The 18678-nt window shown below is 45.1% G+C and overlaps 1 protein-coding gene across 12 annotated transcripts in view; it reads left to right on the plus strand.

The window, feature by feature from the left end:
* Nucleotides 1-379: 379 nt before the first annotated feature.
* ADD1 (adducin 1) overlaps nucleotides 380-18678 on the plus strand; it is a 91024-nt gene continuing 72725 nt past the window's right edge. For 4 of the 12 annotated variants that reach the window (XM_054509021.2, XM_045881601.3, XM_054509025.2 and 1 more), the window contains exon 1: nucleotides 962-1127. The gene's annotated coding sequence lies outside the window, so the exon portion shown is untranslated. Of the gene's footprint in view, nucleotides 568-961; nucleotides 1128-1631; nucleotides 1887-18678 lie in introns of those variants that run through there. The other 8 variants (XM_045881605.3, XM_045881604.3, XM_054509027.2 and 5 more) reach the window with 4 other exon arrangements.

Consider the following 18678-nt stretch of genomic DNA (forward strand, 5'->3'; position numbering starts at 1 on the left):
TCCTATGGTATAAAGGGAACAAGAAGCTCTGCTTCTGTGTCCTGGGCTTTTTGGGGGCTCAGATGAGACAAGAGGAGCGAGAGGGTAGGGGAAGGTGCTGGTCCGGTCTCCAGGCTAGCCTCCAGGTCACTGGCAGGTGACCTGATCTTGCCAATGCCCTGGCCTAGACTCTTACTACTGGTTCTGCGGAGGTGACTGGTGCTTGTTCATCCAGAATTGGCAGGCCAGGCCCTGGGCAGCAGGCGGACTCCCTGTCTGTGGAGCCTTATCGCCATCCACAGACCCCGCTGACTCCACCCTGGCTGCCAGCCCAAACTCTGCCTGTGACCCCGCCCGCCCGGGGAGGGGGCGGTGCTTCTGGACAGAGACTAGTACAGGGCCGGGCACACGGGCGCAAGGCCCAAGGGCCTGTCTGCCGGAGGAGTGTACGAGGTGGGCAGAGGGCGGCCCGGCCCCGGGCTCCGAGGGCCCCTGTGGCCTGAAACGGGGCCGTTAGGACGCTCTGCTGCCCATCCCGGGCGCCTGGCCCGCGGGGGGCCTCCACGAGAGTCTGTCCAGTGACAACAGGCGAGTGCACAAGCGGTCTGGGACAGCGGGCGCTGCCCGCACAGCCGGCCCGCTTGCGTCAGCGACGAGGGAGGCCTGTGCGGCTGCGACCCGCCGTGCCGAAGCTGCCGCCCAGTCGGCCAGCGCTGCCAGACCCTCCGCGGAGCGCCGTGGGCAGGCTGGACCACACCCAGGGGCGTCCCTGCGGTTCGCGGCGGCCGCAGGCGGGGCCTCCGCCCTTACCCGCCCCCTCGCCGCGCGAGCCCCGCCCCGTCACTGCCCGCGACCCTGACCGCCCTGGCGGTCGGCCAATCGCAGGACGCGCTGCTGGGCGGCGCGGCGCGGGATGGGCCTATAGGGCGGCGCGTTGTTGGACTGCGGCGCCGCAGGCCGCACCCAGCTCCCGCGGCGGGGGCAGCGCTGGGGGCTGAGGGGGCGGAGAGGCCGGGCGGGCCGGGGCTGCGGGCTGGGGAGCGCGCGGCGGGCAGGGGGCGGAGCCGGAGCCCGAGCCGGAGCCGACGTGCGGCGGCCGCCCTCAGACCTGGGAGCGCCCGTGCGCTGCCCGCGATTCGCCCCCTGAGGTGAGGCCGCGGGCAGGGGCGGCGGCGGGGCCCGCGGCGCGGCGGAGCAGCGGAGCGGCCGAGGGGCTGCGGGCTGGGCCGCGGGGCCTGCGGCGGCGGCGCCGACGCCCCGCGGGAGGCCGCCGGAGGCGGGCGGGGCCGCGCCGGGCGGGGCGCTGGCGGGTCTCGAGTCGGGCGCGGGGGCGCGGGGCCGCGCCGGGAGGGGTGGTCGCCGTTCGGCCGTGACCGGGTGCGGAGAGGACGCGGGCTTCTCCGCGGGAGCGGCCGGGCAGCTGGCCTGTGGGCTGGGTGGTGGGCGGCGGGGGTCCGGAGCGGGCGCTGGGTCAGCAGGTGCTGGCGACAGCGCGGTCCGCGGCCTGCAGCGCCCGCCGCTCGGGGCTGCCTGTGGCTCTGGAGCGTTTGCGGGCGGCGGGTTCTGCCAGCCAGACCTGCCTGCAGACGGCCGTGCGGTGGTCCGGGGACTGGACGGCCCAGGGAGCTTGTTGGTCATCTCGCTCTTTTCTCTCTTGAACGTTGTTGCGGGGGGGGAGGTGTCGGAGGGCTGCTGCCCCGAACAGTTACTTTGTATTCTTGTAATTCACGGCTCGGGATATTTTGTGGGCGATTTGTGTTCACTTCCTGCATACCTGCCTTCGAATAAATGCTTCGGTTCACCTGGAACTGCTGGTGGTTTGATACGTAATTTTATGCCTAAATGACGTAAAGCAGCTGGTGTATCCCTAAGGGTCAGAACACATCCGATAGCTGTATGCATTGCTGGTAAGTTATTACAGAAAGGTATTTTCGCGTATTTGTGAAAGATGGATTGAAATCTTAATGGGGAGAAGAAGTAGGCTTGCTGAAAGGTGCACTCTGGTCTCCTTTGCGAAAACATCCGTGCGGCCTCCGGTGAAAGCGAGTGGGACAGGATGAGTAAGAGTTCAGCGGGCACCGAGAGAGGGGAGGGCTTTTGTGGCCCCGCGGGGGAAATGTAGGAGGGTGGGACTGTAAAATTCAGCCTGAAGTTGATGGGCTGATGCTAGCGATGGAGAAATTATATTTTAAAATCCGAAATCTCAATATACTCCTTGATTCTGACTGTGGGGAAAACTAGAATAGTGAAGATGTTTTTTAAGGAAGTGAATGGTTTGGCAGTCAGAACTGCTTTTCAGAGTTTTGATGTGGTTTACAGCAGGACAGCTGGTACGATTTGTTTTACTGCTTGTCGCTATGTTTAGATTTTAGTCACAGAGGCTCACTGAATGCCATGAATCTAAATTCTGCCCAGTCTCCAAAAGGTGGGATAGTTTTCTTTCTAAAATATAATTTATTACAGCTGACCGTTTTCCCCTTTAAGTCTTTGACATTACCTGATACTGATAAGATTTTGTTTGGTGTTCAGCTTTGTGTTACTGATTTTACCGTAAAAGCTGTTTCTTTAGACGATTACTAGTTTCCAGTTAGTTCTTTCAAGTAGTCATTGTATTGTCAGAAAAGTAAATAATTTGAAATGCTTTAAAAGATACTTTAAGGGGCCCCTGGGTGGCTCAGTTGGTTAAGCGTCTGCCTTCGACTCGGGTCATGATCCCAGGGCTTGAGTGGGGCATAGTTGCCCTGCTCAGTCTGTAGCCTGCTTCTCCCTCGGCCTGCTGCTCCCTCTGCTTGTGAGTTCTCTCTTTCTGTCAAATGAAGAAATAAAATCTTAAAAAAGATACTCTAAAAAAGATTGTTAAAAAAATCACATATCCAACCAGTGTTAAAATTACCTTGTCTCAGTTTATAAGTTTAACAATAAAAGATATTTTTATTATATGAAACTTAAAGATTGATTTATTTATTTTACATGTTTAATTGTTCTCAGGCACATGTAGAGAGAATGGTGTAATAAGTCCCTGTTTACCCTCATCCAGCTTCAACAGTTGTTAACTCAGCCGGACTTTCTCTGTATCCCCCAAACCTAGATTTCATGTCATTTTGACTTGAATATTTCAGTGTGTATATTTACATACATTTTTTAAAAAGATAAACACAGGGCGCCTGGGTGGCTCAGTTGGTTGAGCGACTGCTTTCGGCTCAGGTCATGATCCTGGAGTCCCGGGATCGAGTCCCACATCGGGCTCCCTGCTCGGCAGGGAGTCTGCTTCTCCCTCTGACCTTCCTCCCTCTCATGCTCTCTGTCTCTCATTCTCTCTCTCTCAAATAAATAAATAAAATCTTTAAAAAAAAAAAAGATAAACAAATACCACTATCACGAAAAATTAATAATTTCTCATTACCTTCAAATATCCAACCAATGTTAAAATTTTTCTTAATTGTGTCATAGTCTTTTTTATAACAGTTGAATCAGGATCCAGATGCTATTTATACATTGTGACTTGTTTTAGTCTGTAGGTCCCCCTCCATCATTTGTCTCTCCTTGTAATTTTTTTGTTGGTGAAACTCCATGATTTGTCCTGTGGAGTTACACACAGTCTGTATTTTGTTCTGTATTGTAGTTTATACAGAAATGACTGTGCACTGGTAGATAAATCTAAAGATGTGATCAGATTCAGATTTGATTTATTTTTAGCAAAAAGACTTCATAGATTGGTAGGCAGATAATGATTAGTAGTCATTCTTCTTGTTAGCAACCCTTGGTGCTCAATGCCTAGAGTCCTTATTTGTTTGTTTGTTTATTTATTTATTTACTTAATTTAGAGAGAGAGCGCGCGCAAGCAGGGAGGGGCAGAGGGAGAAGGAGAGAGGATGTCAAGCAGTCTCCCATGCTCAGTGTGGAGCCCACCGAGGGGCTCAATCTCATGACCTGGAGATCACGACCTGAGCCGAAATCAAGAGTTGATTTACTTAACAACTGAGCCACCCAGATGCCCCAGAGTCATCATTTTATTAGGCATTGGAAGGTGTTGATATTTTAATTCTATAACTTTGTTAGCTGGAATGTGGCTTTTTTTTTTTAAGATTTTATTTATTTATTTATTTGACAGAGACATAGCGAGAGAGGGAACACAAGCAGGGGGAGTGGGAGAGGGAGAAGCAGGCTTCCCGCTGAGCAGGGAGCTCGATGCAGGGCTCCATCCCAGGACCCTGGGATTGTGACCTGAGCCGAAGGCAGATGCTAAATGACTGGGCCACCCAGGCGCCCCTGGAATGCTTCTATAAAGAGAAATGTCCTGGAGCGCCTGGGTGGCTCATTTGGTTGGGCTGCTGCTCTTGGTTTCGGCTCAGGTCGTGATCTTGATGTCCTGGGATGGAGCGCCGAATCAGGCTCTGTGCTCAGTGGAGTCTGTTGGAGATTCTCTCAGTCTCCCTCTGCCCCTCCCCCTGCTCTCTCTGTCTCTCTCTCTCTCAAATAACAAATAAATCTTAAAAAAAAAAAAAAAAGAGAAATGCCCTCTCCATAATTTGGTTACCCTGAATTTTAGCTCTTTTGGGAAAAGTGGGATAAATGCTTAATTTATCCAGTAAGTTACTAATTCTCAAAATAAGTTGGGAATCCTCTGAAAGTAGTCAGTGAGTTGTGTTACGTGTTTGTGTCATTGTGAACTCATGGATTTAAACATATGTGATATGGTTCAGTCCATTGTAGGTATTATCCTTATTGATGCTGAGATTGTCCGATCTTTGTCCAATAGGAATCTGTTCTGTTTGCTTCCTAAACCCTTTAAACAAGACTCTAAAAGTCTTTGATCTTTCCGGTGTGACAAACTGCACCAGGCCCATCTTACACATTTTCTGTCCCAAGCCCTGGAATCATCCATTTCTCCAAGGGACCTTGGTTTCTTTTAATGAAAAACAGTATTTAGTAATGACAGTCTGTGTCCTGGGGTTGTTCACTGCTACTAGGTTGATCATTGTTTCTAGGTCTTTCCAGTGCACAGATCACAGTTACTATACAGAGTTCTATTTAACCTTCTTGATCTTACTCCTTTATCTTTTTTTCTTCGAAGACAGACCTCTTGATTCTAATTACTCTTTTTTTTTTTTTTTTTTTTAAGATTTTAGTCATTTATTTGAGAGAGCAAGCACAGAGGGAGAATGAGAGGGAGAAGCAGACTCCCCGCTGAGTGGAGAGCCTGACATGGGGCTCCACCCCAGGACCCTGAGATCATGACCTGAGCTGAAGGCAGACACTTAACTGACTGAACCCCCCAGGTGTCCCTAATTACTTATTGTTTTATCCCACACTGTACACCTCTCAGTCTTAGAAGAATACGAAGACTATCATCAACTAATAAAAATTGAGTTTTTTGCATCCCCATTAGAGATATAAAGTCAAATTACTGTGTTTTTTTTTTTTTTTATTTTTTATTTTTTAAAGATTTTATTTATTTATTTGACAGAGAGAGACACAGCGAAAGAGGGAACACAAGCAGAGGGAGTGGGAGAGGGAGAAGCAGGCTTCCTGCGGAGCAGGAGCCCGATGCGGGGCTCGATCCCAGGACCCTGGGACCATGACCTGAGCCGAAGGCAGACGCTTAACGACTGAGCCACCCAGGCGCCCCTCAAATTACTGTGTTTTAAAGTCACTTAGAATAGTTACTCTGATTTTGCTACTGGGTGCTTAGGTTTTTGGGCTTTTTTTTCTCTTAGTATTTAGGGATTACTTTTTAAAAATTTTATTTTATAATTACATAAAATATTAAAAAAAGTCTTTCAAAGTCAAATGTATGAAACAAGGTATAGTCAAAGTATTGCTTCTTTCCATCCTTTCATCTTCACCTATCCCTCTTCCCTATAGATAACCTTTTTACATTTTATTTTATTTTTTTTATTTATTTGACAGAGAGAGAGACAGCGAGAGAGGGAACACAAGCAGGGGGAGTGGGAGAGGGAGAAGCAGGCCTCCTGCCGAGCAGGGAGCCTGATGGCGGGGCTCGATCCCAGGACCCTGAGATCATGACCTGAGCCAAAGGCAGTCACCCAACCAACTGAGCCACCCAGGTGCCCCAACCTTTTAATTTTATGGTTACATTCATAGTTTCCCTTTATCAGATAGATGGTAGTGTATTATACACATTTTCTTTAAAATGCTTTAAAAAGTTTTTATTAATTGTAAAATACGTACAACATAAAATTTGCCATCTTAATGTTTGTAAATGTACAGTTCGCTGGTATTATATACGTTCACATTGTTGTTCAGCCATCACTACCGTCCATCCCAGAACTCCTTCATTGTGAAACTGGATCTCTGTGCCCATCAAACACATTCTCCCCTGCCTCTAGCCCCTGTCTCTGTCCTTTCTGTCTCTATGATTTTAACTACTCTAGATATCTCATATAATTGGCATCATGCGGTATTCATTCTTTTGTGGCTGGCTCATTTGCCTAATATCCTCAAGGTTCATCCAGGTTGTAGCAGGTGCAGAATGTCCTTCCTTTTGAAGACTTAATAATACTCCATTATGTAGATACAGCACTTAACTGCTTTTTAATGAATACTCAATGTAAAAATTTTATCCACTAATGGCATTTTTTTCCCTTATACTATGAACTGATGAGAATTTTCTCATGCAGTTTAAGTTATCAGACTGGAAGGAAATACATCACATAGGTATGATGTCATACTCAGAAATTCTGTTGAGAAGATTCCAGTGTTCTGTATTATGTGGCGGTTGACAGCTACCAGTATTAAAGATTTCAGTTTTGCATTTTTTTCTTTTTTTTAAATAGCTGCCATTTCAGCCCCTCAACTACAGCAATACTGTTTTGGGTTGGTTTCAGCAATGTCATTTTTGAGATAAAATCGTCTAACTCATTGACCCAGTGAGTCCATTATTAATCAATTTGTTAACATTACATTTTAGTAATCTGTTTTTTCTTATGTTACCCATTGTTCTCTCACCCATTATTTATGTACATGTTCATTGAACTCAGATATTTAAGCTTTAAAGTCTAAATTGTTAGACCTATAGATTCTAAGTGTGGGAAAAACAGTGCCTATGGTCATAGTTGTTAATGCTGTTTCGCCAATGTGAGTTTTGTCAGTTCTCCCTTCATAATACATCCTGAATCAATCCTCCTGTCCCATCTCCACTGTCACCACCTGGGACCCAGCAGCCATCACGTCTCCTTTGAACTAGCACAGCAGGCTCCAGCTGGTTTCCCTGAGCCCTTCCTACCCGTTCTCTACCTTTCAGCCAGGGTGATATACATAAATATAAATTAGATCCTGTTCTGTCTTGCTTAAAACCTTTCAAAGACTGATAAAAGTGGTTGCCTCTACGGATGGGGATCTCTGTGGCTAGGGGTCAGGGTGGGAGGGAGAATTACTTTTCACTGTATGAGCTTATATATCTTCGGATGTATGTTTTAGTTCATGTAGTTGGAGTACATACTCAGAATAAAGTAAGTAATCTTACAAACAAAAACCCAGTGACTTCCCATTATATTTAATGACAGAATCCAAATTTCTTATCATGATCTTCAAGCTCACTTTCTCCCTTCTTCCAGTTGCTCATTTATGCTGCATTTACAGTGGTTTTCCTGGAACCTAGCCCTTGCAATTTAGGGAATCGTACATTGATCCCTTTGCCTAGAGTGAACACTTTTATACCACTCTGCATGGCCAGCTCCTCATTTAGGCCCTGCATAAATATCCCTTAAAGAGACTGTCTGCCCTCTTTCAAATAGGTTTCCCCTGTTATTTACTAACTCATACACTTCTGGTGTCCTTCAGTTTAAATGATTTATTTATGTTTACTCTCTTTTTTTTCCCCCCACAGTAATGATACTTCATGAAGGCAGAGAAATGTATTTATCCACTGTTTAAGCTGGCCCCTTTGTGTTTTTGCTAGAATGAGTTCTGAGTCATAGACTAGACCATGACACTTCCCTGCTTAGAGCTTTTCAGTGATCCCTGGTCCATAAATTCTGAGCTCTTGGACCAGCCTTGGTTTGGCATCTTCCCACGTATATCTCCAGTTTTATCTCTTACAGCACCTTGGTTTTGCTTTCCACTGTGTTCTGAGCATGGTAAACTGGCACACAGTAGGTTCCCAGTTTGTGGAATGAATGATTTAAGATTCGGTCTCTTTAAGTCTTTGGGAAACTAAGTCACACTCTTGGGAAAATGATAGCTAAAAACATAACGTCATAAAGCTTCAGGGAAGGCTACATAAAGAAGGTAGAGTTTAAACTTACCCTTGAAAGGTGGGTACGGGGGCGCCTGGGTGGCTCAGTTGGTTAAGTGTCTGCCTTTGGCTCAGGTCATGATCCTGGGGTCCTGGGATTGAGCCCCGTGTGGGGGTCCTGGGTCTCTCTCATTCTCTCTCTCAAACAAATAAAATCTTTAAAATAAAATTTTATTTGTTTGAGAGAGAATAAGAGAGAGAGCACATGAAAGGGGGGAGGGTCAGAGAGAGAAGCAGACTCCTCACTGAGCAGGGGGCCTGATGCGAGACTCAATCCAGGGACTCCAGGATCATGACCTGAGCCGCAGGCAGTCGCTTAACCAACTGAGCCACCCAGGCGCCCAAATAAATAAAATCTTTAAAAACAAAAGGTGGGTACAGTGGGTAAAGGGGAAAATACCATTCTGTGAAGGAGAAATGGAAGGTTTTTTTTTTTAAGATTTTATTTATTTGAGAGAGAGAGAGAGAGTGCGCGCACACGAGGGGGAGGGGCAGAGAAAGAGAGAATCTCAAGCAGACTTCATACTGAGCGCAGAGCCTGATGTGGGGCTCAATCCCAGGACCCTGAGATCATGACCTGAGCTGAAACCAAGAGTAGGGCGCTTAGCCGACTGCGCCACCCAGGCACTCTGGAAGTTTTTTTTTTAAAGACTTTTTTTTTTGTAACCTTGTTTTATGGCAATGGTTTAGACACACATGTAGGAATCCCATCTAGACCTGCTGAATTCCAGCCTCAGACCAGTGATTAAAATGTATCCTCTAATTAAGAACCCCTGTTCTGTGGCCTTGCTTTTAGAACAGTGGTCCGCCATTCAATCAGTGTCTCAATGGACCCAGGACCACCATTCTGTGGTGGTGGAGTTACTTCCACATTGGGTGTGTGCATCATGTTAAGTGCTTCTGGACTTTCCTCTGAGATTTATCCTTTTCCCTGCTTAACTGATTGTTGAAAAACCAGGAATATTGCTTTTAATTGGCAATATAGAATTTCTAAAATCTAGTTTATAGACTTGAATTTTCATCTCTTTAAATATTTGCTATATGCTAGGCATTGTGCTTTTATGTATTATTTAATCCTTACCACAATCCTGGTAAGTACCTATGATTATCTTTTTAAGATTTATTTTTTTGAGCATGCACGTGCCTGTCCGATTGGGGGGAGGGGCAGAGAGAGAATCCCAAGCAGGCCTGCTGAGCATGGAGCCGTCCTGGGGCTCAGTCTCATGATCCCAAGATCATGACCTGAACCGAAATCAAGAGTTGGATGCTTACTTGACTGAGCCACCCAGGCGTCCCGATTATCTTTTTCAGATGAAAAAACTAAGGGAGTTTAAGTGATTGCCAAGGTCATACAGTTAGGTGGTGGAGCTGGGATTCAGACCTAGGGTGTCTGACTCCATACATGATGCTCTTAACTACCAGGCTGTGCTGCCTTCCTTCTGTATACTTTCTCAGTCCTAACACGTTAGGCACTTGATTATAACTCTTGGTCCTGGTCTTCCCCATGAGGGCAAGAGCTGTGCCTCATTACTACTGTATTCCGAACGTCTAGCACAATGCCTGGCACAGAGCAGGTCTTTAAGAAATAGTTGTTGCATGAGTGATCTTCAGTTACTTTTTAAAGATTTTATGTATTTTTTTGAGAGAAGGAGGGTGATCGGGAGAACACGAGCAGGGGTGGGCGGGAGAGGCAGAGGGAGAAGCAGACTCCCTGCTGAGCAGGGAGCCAGATGCAGAGCTCGATCCCAGGACTCCAGGATCACAACCCGAGCCTCACAACCCGAGCTGAAGGCAGACCTTAACCGACTGAGCCACCCAGGCATGCCCCGACTTTTTAAAAGCTTAGTTGTGAGGAATAGTGTTCATGGCAAATTGTTAAAGATGGTGTGCCCCATCTGTTCCCTTAAAGCAGTGGTTGGCAAACTTTCTGTAAAGGGCCAGATAATAGATATTTCAGGCTTTGAGAGTTGTAGGGTCTCTGTTGCAACTCCTGAGCTCTGCTGCGGCTGCAGGAAGCAGGTGCAGGCAATATGCAAATGAATGTGCATGACCGTTCAATAAAGCCTTCTTTATGGACACTGAAATTTAAATTGATTTCCAGGTCTATCATCTATTATTATTTATGTTTAATATTATTATTTTTTCAAACTTTAAGTGTCACTCGTAGCTTGTGGCCCTTATAAAAACATTTGGCGGGGCACCTGGGTGGCTCAGTCGTTAAGCGTCTGCCTTAGGCTCCAGGGTCCGGGGATCGAGCCCCGCATTGGGCCCCCTGCTCAGCAGGAAGCCTGCTTCTCCCTTTCCCTCTTCCTCTGCTTGTGCTCCGTCTCTCGCTGTGTCTCTCACTGTCAAATAAATAAAATCTTAAAAAAAAAAAGCATTTGGCTTGGCAGGGGTCATCATTTGCTGATTTCTGCCCAAAGAATAAATTTTATCGTTAGATCGAAGTAGACCTCTGTCTCTGGAACTGAATTTTTTTTTTAAATATTTGTATTTATTTGACAGAGAGAGACACAGCAAGAGGGGGAACACAAGCAGGGGGAGCAGGAGAGGGAGAAGCAGGCTTCCCGCGGAGCAGGGAGCCCCATGCGGGGCTCAATCCCAGGACCTCGGGACCATGATCTGAGCCGAAGGCAGACGCTTAACAACTGAGCCACCCAGGCGCCCTGGAACTGAATTGTTTTGTCTGTCAGTGGCCTTTGTTCTGTTGCATTGTACTTTGGTCTCCATAAAAGAGCGTATAGAAGAGACCGTGTTCTGAAACACCGTGTCGTATTGGTTGTAGGGCAATTGTTGGGGGCCTTGTCCATTATAATAAGTGGAAAAAAGACCATTCTTTGTTTTCATTAAGAAATCTGCTTTACTTTTATTTGAGTAGAATTCTCCACTTTATCATTCTAGTTCTATCCCAGAATGAACTTTGGTATTTTATGGTTTTCCTTTAGCTTAATATATTTCAGTTGTGCGTTAAATCTTTTTTTTTTTTAAGATTTTATTTATTTATTTGAGAGAGAGAATGAGAGACAGAGAGCACGAGAGGGAAGAGGGTCAGAGGGAGAAGCAGACCCCCCGCCGAGCAGGGAGCCCGATGTGGGACTCGATCCCGGGACTCCAGGATCATGACCTGAGCCAAAGGCAGTCGCTTAACCAACTGAGCCACCCAGGCGCCCCTCAGTTGTGCGTTAATAGAAAGAGCTATATGGAGTGAGAAGGACCTGGTTATGCCTAGCTGTGTAATTTTCTGTGCCAAATTAACCTTGTTTCCTGAATTGTAAAACAGGAGGAGATATTTCTTGCTTCACATGGCATATTTATGGGGATTAGATACAATGTAAGTGAACTGGGTAGCACTATACCTGGCCCGGAGGTTACAGTGGATTCCCTTAGGTGCCCTCCCAACAGATACGTACCTCGTGGCTTTTCCGCACACCAGTACTGCATCTAACCAAATGAGATGATGGTGTTGAAGAAAATGGAATGTCTGTGATTCAAAGGTGCTATTGCAAACCAGAAGTTTGCTACACAGAAGTGTAGATGTAAGCCAGAAGGCTTGGAGCTTAAAACCTTTGGGCTAACTCTTAATTTTTACTTTTTCAAAAGGTGTTGCTTCACTGTCTTTTTGCTGTATCATTTCCTGCAAGAATCTGCTATCGTCCTAATTTTTGTTCCTTTACGTAACATGTCCTTTTTCTCTGGCTGCTTTTAAGACTTTTCCCTGTCACTGGTTTTGAGCAGTTTTATTTTCATGTGTCTTTGTGTGCATGTTTCTTGTGCTTGTGGGATTCATTGAGCTTTTTCCTTGGATCTGTGGGTTTATAATGTTCATCAAATTTGGGACAATCTTGGGCATTATTTTTCACGGTTTTTCCTATTCTTTCTCCATGTCCCGTGCTTCGAAGGCTCCAATGCCATGCATGTTAGACAATGAAAAGTTGCTCCACAGCTCACTGATGCCCCTTTGATTATCTTTTCTCTGTAGGTTTCATTTTGGATAGTTTTCGTACTGTATCTTCACATTCACTGATTCTTCTTCTGCACTGTTTAATCTGCTGTTGATCTTGTTCAGTGTAATTTTTCATCTTAGACATCCTGGCTTTCATCTTTACAAGTTCTATTTGCATCATTTTTGTATCTTCCATTTCTCTACTTAAGATTTCGAAAATATGGAATATAGTTGTACCAACTGTTTTAATGACCTTGCCTGCTAATTTTAACTTCTCTTTCAGTGCTGGGTTAGTTTTGATTGATTTATCTCCTCTGGGTTATATTTTTCTGCTCTTTGCTTGCTGGGTAATTTTTTATGGATACCAGACATTGCAAATTTTATTTTATGTTATTGCGTTTTGAATAGTTATTTATTTCTCTAAGTGCTCTTGATGTTTGTTCTGTTACATTAGCAACAGGACTTTAAAATTTTTCTTGGTGAAAAATTGGTGAATTGCAACATTTTCTTTTTATATAAATTAAGTTCATAGCCTTCTTCAGAATCTAAATTCACTTAAAAATCCACTTACCTGTGAATCCTATATATTGTTTTGTTTTTATTTTCCTCCGTGCTTTGGGAAGTTATTTTGGCAAGTAGAAGAGGGATGTCCTTTTTTGAATTCCCTGTTTAAAGGTTTTCAAAACCAAATCTAAGATTTGGTTAGTAACAGAGTAAATATGTTAATACCCTCTTAGTTTGGTCAGTGCTTACTGACTGTCACATGTCTCCTTAAAATAGTTTGGAATCTTAACATAGCATAACATTAAACTTTAACAGAGTTGTTTAATAGTTAATGCTTATTCTGACCTACATGCAAGAAACTTGAGTTGGAGGGAATGAAGGGGAGCAAGTTGAATTCATTTTGCCCTTTGAGCTTTATTCATTCCAGAAGTACCCTTTTAAACAATTTTTTTTTTTAAGATTTTATTTATTCATTTGAGACACAGAGAGAGAGAGAGAGCATGAGCAGTGGGAGAGGCAGAGGGAGAGGGAGACGCAGACTCCCCGCTGAGCCAGGAGCCCGATGTGGGGCTCAATCCCAGGACCCTGGGATCATGACCCGAGCTGAAGGCAGATGCTTAACCATCTGAGCCACCCAGGCGCCCCGCACCTTTTAAACAATTGTTATGGCTAATGTACATTTTTTCTCATAGCTGTTAATTTAAAAGTGCTCAGTATATTTTGACAAGGTGTTTTTTTTAATGAGTTTATGCTACATAGGAAAAAAGCATTTTAAATACAGTAGGACTCGAGTCTGTAGGACACTTACCTTTTAACAGTGCCTTGAGAACCCTCTCTGCTGGGGTAAAAGTAACAACAGTAATCTTTAAAAATGTTATTTTGCAAGCATATTTTCCTTTCTATAACTTTATTAACTTGCATATCAGCATACTTATTGAGCACCTCTTACATGCTGGATATCGTTCTACGCCCAATGGACAGAGACACATTTCCCCCTCTTGGGAACTTCCATTCTAGAATGAGAGATAAGGAATAAATGCTATGTTAAGTAGTAGTAAGTGCTGTGAAGATGGGAGGTGTGAGGAAATAGAGTATGATGGCAGCAGGATCTATTTTAGATGGAGAATTGGGTTGACTGAGGAGGAGACATTTGATCAGAGATCAAATCTGTGTGCATCTGGGAGCACGTGTTTGGGTAGTGGAAGTGGGGATCTATCTCACTGCCCGTGGTTTCATGTTGCCCGTTGGTGGCAGATACTGAAGGGGCCAGGCCACGTGGGCTAGGTGTCTGGAAAAGAAGCCCTTGTGGGGTATGAGCTAGATGAGGAGACAGCACATGGTGGATGCCGTTGCCCTATGTCTGCTTAATGCCTGACACTGGGCAGTGTAGGTATGAACAGATTTTTTTTTTGAGCCCATCTAATAACAGCAACAGTAAAATTATTAATGTTATTATTATAATAGTATTATGATTTGTGTAATCGTTAAATTATAACAGCGGCCACAGGTGATTTTTATTTTGCACTGTGTGGGAAGTATTGTCCCAGTTTGGAGATGAGGAAGCTGTTGCGTAATTGCCTGAGAGCGCACAGTCAGAACGCTGGTTTGCACATATACCTCTTTTAAGAAATAGTTACACATAGGGCGCCTGGCTGGCTTAGTCGGTAGAGCATGCGACTCTTGAGCTTGGGGTCTTGAGCTTGGGGTCGTGAGTTCAAGCCCCATGTTGGGCATAGAGCTCATTTAAAAAAACCACAAGAAACAAGTTGCAGACAATTTAATAACTGTATGAAAAAAATAGTTACACATAATGATATTGATCTTGCTTCCCCTTAATGCATCTTGGAGAATGCTCAGTATCGCCACACAGACATCTGTTTCATTCTCCTCAACAGTCCTAGGTGTCCCATTTTACAGGTATACTATTATTTATTTAATCACTCCTGTATCGATGGGTTGTTTCCAGAATTTTACTGTTATGAACTGTTTCAGTGAATATTCTTGCATCTCGGTCTTTGGGCACTGTGATGTTTATTTGTAAGTCTGTTCTGAGGAATGAATTGCCTGGTCCAAGGATATTTCCAAATTACCCTCCTGAGAAGTTGTACCAATTTATACTCCCATCAGCTGTATGATTTCCCCAATAAGGAAGTGTTTACATGTACTGTGGAAGTAAGAATGGTGCCTGTCTTATATAGATATTGTAAGATGCCTTCTAAGCTGTCAGTAAATGGCTGTTATATATTACTAATATAATTATGAACCTTTTTTCTGAACTTTATTACCAGAAATAATATAAGTCTAGGAACTGTTTCAGGAGGTTGGGAAAGAGAAATTATACAATTGGCCTAGCAGTGTGTGTCCCCCAGATACTGTCACCTATGTCAGAACAAATTAGCTCTGCATTGAGCCCCTGAGCCCCTGAGCCCCTGGAGGCTGGTGTCAGGGGATGGGCCTGCATGCACATGCAGGTTTGTGCTAGGCCCCGGCTGCTTACAGGGACATTTATTCCGCATGTGCCTTCACAGTACCCTGCAGTGGCAGCTTTTGCTGTTGGCATGGGGAGAAGGCCATCACTTGAGAGGGAGCTTTAGAATATCCTGTCCTGAGCACTTTGCTCTTCCCTTCTCTTACTCTGAAAGGCTTAATGTTGGTTTGCCTTATGGACTGACTTAGAATGACTTGAGGAAGTCTTTACCTGAAAGTGTGGATATTCTCGTCTGCTTGCTCTTGCTTGAAATTCCTTGCAGAGGAAGTGGAGATGCAGTGGCGTGGTATTAAGGAAGGAGCAGGTCTTCAGCTGGAAGGTGTGGGTTTACTGCTGGTTAACTGAGGGCGATAGAGCAATAGGTGATAAAGGCACTTTACTGCTCTGAGACTCCCATTTTCTCCATCACGAAGTGAAGCATCAAAGCAGAGGATGTTATGAAAACACTTTGAAAATGCAAATGCATTTATTTATTTATTAGAGAGAGAGAGAGAGCACGAGCAGGAAGAGGCAGAGAGGGAGAGGGGCAAAGGGAGGGAGGAGAAAGAAGCCGACTCTCCACTGAGCAGAGAGCCCTACACGGGGCTCTATCCCAGGACTTGATCCCAGGATTCTGGGATCATGACCTCAGCCGAAGGCAGGTGCTTAACTGACTGAGCCACCCAGGTGCCCCAGATAAAATCTTTAAAACAACAACAACAACAACAACCAACAAGAAAATGTAAATGCCAGATAAAAACATCTGTCCACACAGAAGCTGTTTCGTGAATGTTCACAGCAGCTTTCTTCTTCTTCTTCTTCTTTTTTTTTTTAAGATTTTATTTATTTATTTGCCAGAGGGAGCACAAGCAGGGGGAGCAGCAGTCAGAGGGAGAAGGAGAAACAGGCTTCCCGCTGAGCAGGGAGCCCGATGCGGGGCTCAATCCCAGGACCCTGAGATCATGACCTGAGCCCAAGGCAGACGCTTAAATGACTGAGCCACCCAGGCGTCCCGCAGCTTTATTCTTAATAGCCGAAAAGTAGAAAGAACCCAAATGTGCATGAACTGATGAGTGATAAACAACTTGTGGTGTATCCATGCAATGGAGCATTATTCGGCAACAATAAAGAATGAGGTGCTGATACATGCCCAACATGCAAGAACTTGGAACATCTTATGCTAAGAAGGAAGCTAGAGAAAGGGGGAGGAGGGAGGAGTCGGAATGGGGAGTGCCTGCTAGCGTGCCTGGGGTTTCTTCTTGGGTGTTGAAAATGTTACAAAATTAGATCTTGGTGGTGGTTGCGCATCTCCGTGAATAAATGAAAAACCACTGAACTGTATGCTTTAATTGGGTGAATTTTTATGGTATGTGAACATATCTCAGTACAACTGTAAACATGCCAGTGCTGCATTGGGGGTTTTAGTCTACCTGAAGTGAGTCTGTTGTCAACTGTCGTATTAGTGCTGGGTATTAGGGATGTGGTGTCAGGATGCAAGTCCAATTTTGCCACTCAGAGTATGTGGCCCTGGATCAAGTTGGTGAAATTTTCTGAACTCTTTTTTTTTTAATTATTATTTATTTATTTATTTTTAAAAGCTTTTATTTATTTATTTGACAGAGAGAGAGTTAGCGAGAGCAGGAACAGAAGCAGGGGGAGTGGGAGAGGGAGAAGCAGGCTTCCCGCCGAGCAGGAAGCCCGATGTGGGGCTTGATCCCAGGACCCTGGGATCATGACCTGAGCCGAAGGCAGACGCTTAACGGCTGAGCCACCCAGGCGCCCCTATTTTTTATTTTTTAATATAATTTTATTATGTTAGTCACCATATATTACATCATTAGTTTTTGATGTAGTGATCCATGATTCATTGTTTGCGTATAACACCTAGTGCTCCATTCAGTACGTGCCCTCCTTAATACCCATCACCAGGCTAACCCATCCCCCCACCCCCCTCCCCTCTAAAACCCTCAGTTTGGGGCGCCTGGGTGGCTCAGATGGTTAAGCGTCTGCTTTCGGCTCAGGTCATGATCCCAGGGTCCTGGGATCGAGTTCCGCATCGGGCTCCCTGCTCAGCAGGGAGCCTGCTTCTCCCTCTGCCTCTGCCTCTCTCTCTCTCCCCCCCTCCCTGTCTCTCATGAATAAATAAATAAAAATCTTTTTTTTTTTTTTTAAAGATTTTATTTATTTATCTGAGACAGAGAGAATGAGAGAGAGAGAGCACATGAGAGGGGGGAGGGTCAGAGGGAGAAGCAGACTCCCTGCCGAGCAGGGAGCCCGATGCGGGACTTGATCCAGGGACTCCAGGATCATGACCTGAGCTGAAGGCAGTCGCTTAACCAACTGAGCCACCCAGGCGCCCCAATAAATAAAAATCTTAAAAAAAAAAATAAAACCCTCAGTTTGTTTCTCAAAGTCCATAGTCTCATGGTTCGTCTCCCCCTCCGATTTCTCCCCCTTCATTTTTCCCTTCCTACTATCGTCTTCTTTTTTTTTTTTTTTAAACATATAATGTATTATTTGTTTCAGAGGTACAGGTCTGTGATTCAACAGTCTTACACAATTCACAGCGCTCACCATAGCACATAACCTCCCCAATGTCCCATCACCCAGCCACCCCTCCCTCCCACCCCCCATCACTCCAGCAACCCTCAGTTTGTTTCCTGAGATTAAGAATTCCTCTTATCAGTGAGATCATATGATACTTGTCTTTCTCTGATGGACTTATTTTGCTTAGCATAATACCCTCCAGTTCCATCCACATTGTTGCAAATGGCAAGATTTCTTTCTTTTTCTTTTTTTTTATGGCTGCATAGTATTCCATTGTATATATACACCACATCTTCTTTATCCATTCATCTGTTGATGGACATCTTGGCTCTTTCCAGAGTTTGGCTATTGTGGACATTGCTGTTATAAACATTGGGGTGCACGTACCCTTTCGGATCCCTACTTTTGTATCTTTGGGGTAAATACCCAGTAGTGCAATTGCTGGGTCGTAGGGTAGCTCTATTTTCAACTTTTTAAATTTTTTTAAAAAGATTTTATTTATTTATTTGAGAGAGAGAGAAAATGAGAGACAGAGAGCACGAGAGGGAAGAGGGCAGAGGGAGAAGCAGACCCCCTGCTGAGCAGGGAGCCTGATGCGGGACTCGATCTCGGGACTCCAGGATCATGACCTGAGCCGAAGGCAGTCGCTTAACCAACTGAGCCACCCAGGCGCCCCCTATTTTCAACTTTTTGAGGAACCTCCATACTGTTTTCCAGAGTGGCTGCACCAGCTTGCATTTCCACCAACAGTGTAGGAGGGTTCCCCTTTCTCCGCATTCTTGCCAACATCTTGAACTCCTTTTTTCATCTGTAGAAGTAGGCGTAGTAACTCTAACAGTCTTGTTTAACCCAAAGTCTTGTGGGGCCACAGTGAGACATTTGCCTACTTATGGCACACAGGTGTGCTGTCAGTATGCATTTTCCCTTCCTTTCCTCTTTTTCCAGTGCATAGACTGGTGAGAAGTGGACGCTAACAGGGAA

The sequence above is a fragment of the Mirounga angustirostris genome, unplaced genomic scaffold, assembly GCF_029215605.1.
Source record: "Mirounga angustirostris isolate CCGP_5_RB_7025 unplaced genomic scaffold, mMirAng1.0.hap1 SCAF_2, whole genome shotgun sequence".
NCBI lineage: Eukaryota > Metazoa > Chordata > Mammalia > Carnivora > Phocidae > Mirounga > Mirounga angustirostris.